Consider the following 7,476-nt stretch of genomic DNA (forward strand, 5'->3'; position numbering starts at 1 on the left):
CTGCACCGAAGCAAGTTTGTGGTGCAGTTTGGAACATCTTTATTTTTACTAGTAGTTACTGTGTTTTTTCAAAGCAGCATTTTAATTTCACTTTAGATGTGATGAGACGGAGTTAAAATTGAACACTGAAATTAAAAACCCTCTCTCCAAGACTTACTATTGGTATGATGAATCTGAAAAACTTGTGTGAGACAGGAGAGAGAAAAGGGTTACGAACAGTCCTGCATTTGTCCTCACTCTTGTTTTTGGCAGGTTTTGTCAGAACTTCAGTGTTTTGTTTGGGTTTCCTTTTGTCAACCAAATAAATTCTTTTTATAACACCTTGTAATTTACTTTTATTTTTTTATAAACAAACTTCCATACTTCAGCGCTCTAGTTCTCAGATGCTAAAGCTTGCTTTTAGCCACTGTATTGTTTAAGGAATGTTGAACTTAGTGCAAGGACAGTTTTAACATATTGAGAAGCACAAAGAGTGTTGACAGGACTTTCACAGGAATGACAGTCAATACCACACACGCATGGTATAGTACAAAATGAATGGGAAGGCTGTTGCACTCGCTGGGGAAAAACCCTGTCCCAGATTAACATGCATAGATCTCTCTGTTCCTATTTGAAATGTTTCCAGTGTGGTGATGGTGTCTCCCCTGTGCAGTTCAGTACAGAAGAAAGAAGTGATGGGTAAGACTGGACTCTTCTTACTTTTCAACCCAATTCCCAGTTCTTGCTGTGGTTGTTTCTGCATCCAACTGATTCTGCTAGCAAAAGCAGAAATTCTGGTCTCCAAAAGTATTTGTAAAGACCTTGTACAAGACAAACACTGAATTCCTTTCCTACTTCAGATAAAAAATAAAAGAAATTTCCTTGCCTTTCGTTCTTTTAACTATTTCTAGGAGGGTTTAATATGCTTCATAAGTTTGGAAGTAGAGAGGACTGGATGAAATGTTCCCTAGAAACTATGTACAAAGGCCCAAAAAGGAGGAATACGCTACTGCAGACTTAAGAGTTGCTGCCAAATAAACTATACTACTCCTGAATTTCAGGGCATGGGCTGTTGCTGGTAGTTGTCCAGGTGTCCCGTTTTGCTGGTAGTTCGGTAGAACTTGGAGACTGTGTTGCACTTCTTTTATTCCATCTCCTGTGTCATTTTACATTTCTAGGAAAAATCTCGCATAAAAACATGTAATCATGGAAGCAGTGCAACTGCAACTCAAAAATGCTTGTTCAGTCAGAATATCTGTAACATTCACTTTTCTTGCACATACGGATTATGCTGCGGTCCTCAATCGTGGGACCATGTATGCTTTTTTTCCCCAAAAAATACAACGTTATGCCAGCCTCTTGATTAGAACTCAGCTATGATGCAGCAGATGTGATTCTTCCTTGTCCAGAACACCACACCTTTGCTTTCAGTTATGCCAACTGCTGGTACAGTTCTGCCCAAAGGGAATTCTTCACTTCCTGGTGGTGCTGTTTCTCATGAGTTTTTCCCAGCTCCAGTAGAAGGAATTACACCCTGAAGTCACAAGTACAAGTTGTCACACAAACAATTAGTCTTAATTTCAGAAACTGATTTCCTCATTTGCTACATGCAAATATGCAAATCAGTCTTATCTTCAGAAGAAAAGTTTGTGATTGGTTGAAGACGCTTTGAAAATTGGAGATATATGGCCTTTTCTACTGAAAGCATTCTTAAAAGAAATTTAAAAAACCTTTCAGAACTGGTACAGTATAAATTTAACATACAAACAAAGGAATGACCTCTGTTTCCTACCAAAAGAAAAACTGCTTACTCTAATGCATTGGTGACATTGTCGAGAACAGTCGTCCTTTTAGAATTATTTCCCTGTAAAGTAGCTGGCAGTTTATTATGCCTGTGTATATAGGCAAACTGGGAGGAGATTAAACAATTTTGATGAGCATAACTTTTCTTGTAATCAACCTTATTGGTAAGTATTCATCCTCTTTGATGGCAGCCTTATATAACAGCTACCTGCAAACATCTCGTACTTAGAAGAAGCTTCAATAAAAAGCAACCTAAATTTTCATAGCAGCCTTTGTGAAGGATAAAAATGTATATAATGCATATGGATTTGTTCACTCCTGTGTGTCTTTTTCTCTTTGCAAAAGCTGCTCACTCATTCATTGTATGAAATATATTTCAAATATTGCCGTCTTCATCTCTTGTTGCATTAATAGGGGTCCAACTCTGAATAGAAATTGAGAAAAGCGAGACACTGATTCAGCTGCTTAAATTTGAATTTTTAAGTATGATTTTTGGCACGCTGGTCTCAATATTTTGGCTGAAAGAATTACAGAGGGGCCAAGATTCTTGCCCCAAATGTGAAATGCAGTCTATCAAAAGGAAATACGGAGAACCCTTTTTTTCTTGTGGTTTCTTAAAAGCGTAAGTTACTAGGGAATACGCTGTTTGATAAATAATACATTCATGCTGTGACAAAATTCTGTTTTCATGTTTGTGTGCTAATTCATCAACCATCTACCCTGCCTAACCTGCTCTGTTGTCTCCTGTGATCCTGTCTGGATAGTCCTAAGGAAAGAAATTCTTATAGGCGTTCTCCTCGGTAGGATAGCAGCCTGTGAGGGAGTCTCAGCTGCTCCTGAAGGGTGTTTATAGCCAGAGTATGAAGTTCAAGGTCTCGCATCCCTTCACATATTCTTACACAGCTGGAATTGCTGAGCTGGTACACAGAGACATGTGCAGTGGAACGCTGGGTGGGTAGGTGATAGACTCTGACATTGCTATTCGAGTATTCTCTTGGAGACCTGAATATCACAGTGGAAGAATTGTGTGGACTCAGTCCATTCTTTGAAGTAGCATGCATCAGCCTCAACTTTTAATTTCGGCAGGGCAGGAGCAGCATAGAAGTCATGCTTGATCAAAAGTGGAGAAAGACTTGCTCGTCTTGAGCCTTGAGTGTGTCATCAAGATACTCTGTGCATGAATTCTGTTAATTACACCATCACAGAAGGATTTTTTTCCCTTTAATCATGAATCATTTTCTTCTAAGAAAGCAAGCAAACAGAGTAAGTGAGAACATATGTAGTTTCTCAAAGGAAAATACTTTTCAGCCTAATGATGCCAATACCACTGCTGGTTCCCTAAATGACACTGACATCTTTTGCCTACAAAGCCTTTTGAAAAGCCAAAATACACAAAACGCTTATCCCCATGACTGTTGTTCACAGCCATCCCGAAGAAATACCTTTGTGGGGAGGAAGGGATGAGAAAAGTGGAAAGGATTGGGAGGGTTTTTTCCCAAATAGAATTCAAAGTGGTCCCCTTTAACTTTTAGACTTTGTTTTAAATAAAAGCAAGAGTTTACCAGAGCCTGGGTTCAATAAAGATGTGAGGCAAAAGTCTATTAGAGGCTATTAAAAATTAAGTTATACCACTGTCTTGGGATGTCCCTAAGCTTCACCTTACTGGAAGCTCGGAAGGGGTGACAAATTACTGCTTTATTGACGGGATTTTCTTATTCTGTCCTCTAGTCAGCTATTATTGGGTGATGGCATAGGAAGCTAGCTAGACTTCTGATCTGTTTAGGGTGATTTTTAGAACCTTTCTACATGCTTATATTAAAGACCAAGAGTGAAATATCAGTCCTGAGGGTCAGCTTTTGGCTATCATCTCATGCATCCTTTTTCCTAGGTACAGAAATCACCCCTGTGGCTCAACTCCACCAAAGTTTACTGCCGTCGAGGTCTGCCATCATCTCTTAGTTGCGTCATCACTCCCTCGCTGTAAGTCAAAAGGAGTCGAGCTGGAGGAGCCCTACTGCTCAGCTGTGTAATGTAACCCAGCTCGTTTGTCGTGAAAGGGATTAAGGGAAGCACTCTCTTGTGCAATCGGATGAGCAGGGATAGAGGTAGCAAACTCCACAGGCGTAAGCGTTCATCAGGCAATGTTGTCACCGCTAGAAGAGAACGTATGAGCGCATGTTCGTAGTACTCGGAGCCTTCAAGGATTTTTCCTGCTTTGGTATAAAAACAATCCCTCTGCATTTCTTTCATCAGGCGTGTATTACGAAACATCTAGAAAAGCATGCGTTTATTTTCCTTGCTGAACACAGAAAGTAATGCTCATTTTGGGGCGAACCCACAGAAGGGTTTACCCCATGATTTCTAATGATTTTTTTTTTCATTGCTACTTTCCCTGTAAAAGTTAGTGTCTTGAGTTTGCAGGTCTGCAGGCACTGTGCCAAGGAGCGTACTTGCACGATTCAGGTTCATACCCTTTGCTTCGGTGCGAACCATAGCGAGAATCGGAGGCACAAGATTCAGTCAGCTCTTTTGTGGTCTAGACATGGTACAAGCATCCAGCAAGAAAAAGTCCGAGCCTTGCATTTCATTAATTTTGATTCTCACATAGCTGAGTCTTATTCCCATCCTTTGCGCTGGACAGGAAAATATCTCCTGGGTCATCATGTCTAGTTTTTGGTACCTCCGGCAACCGCATTTCAGAAACTAATTAGGCTCCACTTTAAAATAAATTCCATTTCCTGTCACCCCCGCTTCTGCCAGTTAGGACTGCACGGCCCGCTTCTCGCTTGCGAAGCATAATAAAATAGCAAGACTGCCACGAGTTTAAGTTGTCCTTCATTGGTGAGCTCCAAAACTGTAAATGCAGGGTATCTTGGAGTTTTTTGTATTAGTTATGGTACTGTAATATCCTCCCCCGGGACTGAAGGAAAGGAGTTACTGTTGTGACAGAAGTAAATGCTTGAAGTATGTTTTTACTTAAGAAAGAATTCATCAAAGGCCACACTTCTGGTCTGTAGCGTATTCCATGAAGCCGTTGAATAATAACCGAAGGCTCCCATCCCGCTATCCTCCCTTCATGCAAAGTGGTGAGGTTGGGCTAAAACTTCAGCCAGTTACGCTGCAATGCACTCGAAACACAGAAGTTTGGTGACTTGCTCCAAACAGAATAATCCTTGCATGACTGCAGAATATAAATCTGAAATGGGCTGTAAACCAAAAGCAGTCAAAAAAAAAAAAACCCCAGGCATTACGCAATTATTACATCTGGGAAGACAGTAATATGCATGACTTCTTAACAATTTTCTATGTATCTGTTGTTGTATTTAGGATTTTCCGGTAATGCCAGATCACCCTGCACTGGAGACATAAAAGTATTTGTTATCCTGAGTCTTCCTGAGCAGAACATGATGTTTTCATTTGTTCTGCTCTGCCACACAGCTGTGTGTCAGCAGTGCCATGGCTGGTTTGTGGTCCTGTTTTGGTGTCGCCGCCCTGGGTGTCCCAGGGGCACACATGAAGCCCTTCCTTGGCACCTCCTCCAAGAAGCCCTACAGCTCAGCAGCACTCACGGTGGCTCTTTTTATCATTATATACCGGTCCTGTGGTCTTCGTTATGTTACCTTTTTTTTGCTGTCCGTTGAACTCAGAATATGCGAACCGTACTGCCCCTTTTGAGGCTTGCTCGTGCTCTGAAAGCAACGACGCTGCGTGCGTGATATGTGTGACATGACTGGGTGCCATGGCAACAGGCTGTGATCTCATAAATGTCAGACGATGAATTAAGTTCAGGGACACACCAGAAAGAACAGCTGCAGAGTGCTACAGAAAGTCCGTACTCCAGAACTGCTCTCCTCTGCCAGTGAAGAAAATGGAGCAAATGACTGACAAAATAAGTACTCGGCGCTCCCTCCTTTGCTTGTTCTGTTGAGCAGATCCCTCTCCAGGTCAACTACAGCTCCAGTGTGAGAGCACAAACATGTATCTCCAGATAATAATTCAAGCCTAGCAAAATGAAATCTGTTTCTACAGCACGGCTATGGCTAAAGCCTTTTTTGTGGTAAATACATTGATAATAATTAACTGCACTGGTGGCTTGTGCTACATTCTGGAAACTGTCATTCCAGGCATAGCCTGCAGTGCGATACTCCTCATCAGCGTAACAGCATTGTTCCATGAAATGATGTAAAACCAATATAATGCTAGAAAACATACAACAGAATCTCAAGAACAATGCAGATTTTTTTTTTTCTAATAGGGTGCCCAAAATAATAATTGTGAAGAAAAAGTGTCGCAAAAAACTGGGTTGGGTTTGTTGATTTTCCAATATTATTTTCATTTCCTGGTTTCCAGAAATAAAATTTGGTAATTTTTTTCATACTTCTTAACTGAGCAACCTTTAAAACGTTGAACAGCTTAGCAGTTGCACTTTGCAGGGTATGAAATAACATCTGAATGCATACTAAATGTAGGAAAAACGCCTACACGGCCTCTCCCACTGCTGCCATCCCCACAAAGCTACCTTGAATTAAATGGGTATGCACTGTGATGCATTTTTCTGGCAATGATGTCCGTCATACTTTAGATGTCCAAGGATCCAGCTGAGCTGTTTCCAGGGTTTCTCCTACCTCAGTCGTTTTCAGTCCCCCTTTCTTGCTCCCTCATCTTCTTTTTCACGCAGGCTCCTGCCTAACTTGTATCCCTCCACCCCAACACACGCTCTTCTGCAGCCTGATTCTGCTCTCTCATCTCTCGGCTCCTACACTCCTGTCCACCTCCCACGCATGGGGACGCTCAGCAGCCAGCAGAGCAAATCAGAAGGACTAATCCAGATGACCAGAAAACAGTCAGTGCCTCTGGCACCATAAACTGCTGAAAGCAGAAAGTACCGGGATCCTTCCCACACTGCTGTCCCCGAGCTGTCGGTGGCTGAGGGAAGATCAATCTCTCCTCTTTTCCTAATTAAACCACAAAACTTCCTCGCTGCTGTGCAAGTGGTGGGAAGGATGCCACTGCCAGTTCATGTCTCCCCACTCTGGGTAGACTCCAGTCAGTCACCCACAGTAAATATCCCCACTTGTCTTAACTACTGACTGAAGTCTTTCTAAAGTCCTGGTGGAATGAAACCACCACGGTCCTGTTGAGCACCAGGGGAAGCTTTTGTAAGACTTTCCCCAAGTGGGAAGAACAATTACTGGATACAGAGCCCGGACTTCACAATCCATCTGTTTAATTTATAGTGTGTCTCAACAGTCCATCTCTGTCAACTCCATCTCTCCAACGGCAAGGCATAACTGTAATTTAGGAGCTCAGCCATTTGAAAGACCAACCCAGCAACCATGATCTGTTCCCACCCAGCTGATGAGGACGTTGCTAAGGCAGTTTCTCAATTTAAGAATGATTTTATCTCTTTTTCCTCGCTTTTCAGCCCTCTTTGCCAGCTGGCATCCCATTTTCTACTTTTCCAGCGGGCATTGCTTCAGCTCAGCGTGATCCTTCGGAGGGGGAGCAGTAGCCTATTTAGAGCTCAAAAGACATAGAGATTTACTGGCTGGAACCCCAGAGAACAACCTAGCAAGAAGCTGATGAGGGCACTTAGCCAGATCATCTCCAAAACGCTCCTGTTAAAAGAACCTGATATGCATGTTAAGTAAACATCAAATATGCAAAACCCAGCACATGTAACATGCAGATAAT

Source organism: Vanellus vanellus (genome assembly GCF_965231255.1).
Source record: "Vanellus vanellus genome assembly, chromosome: 1".
In the NCBI taxonomy this organism is placed as follows: Eukaryota; Metazoa; Chordata; class Aves; order Charadriiformes; family Charadriidae; genus Vanellus; species Vanellus vanellus.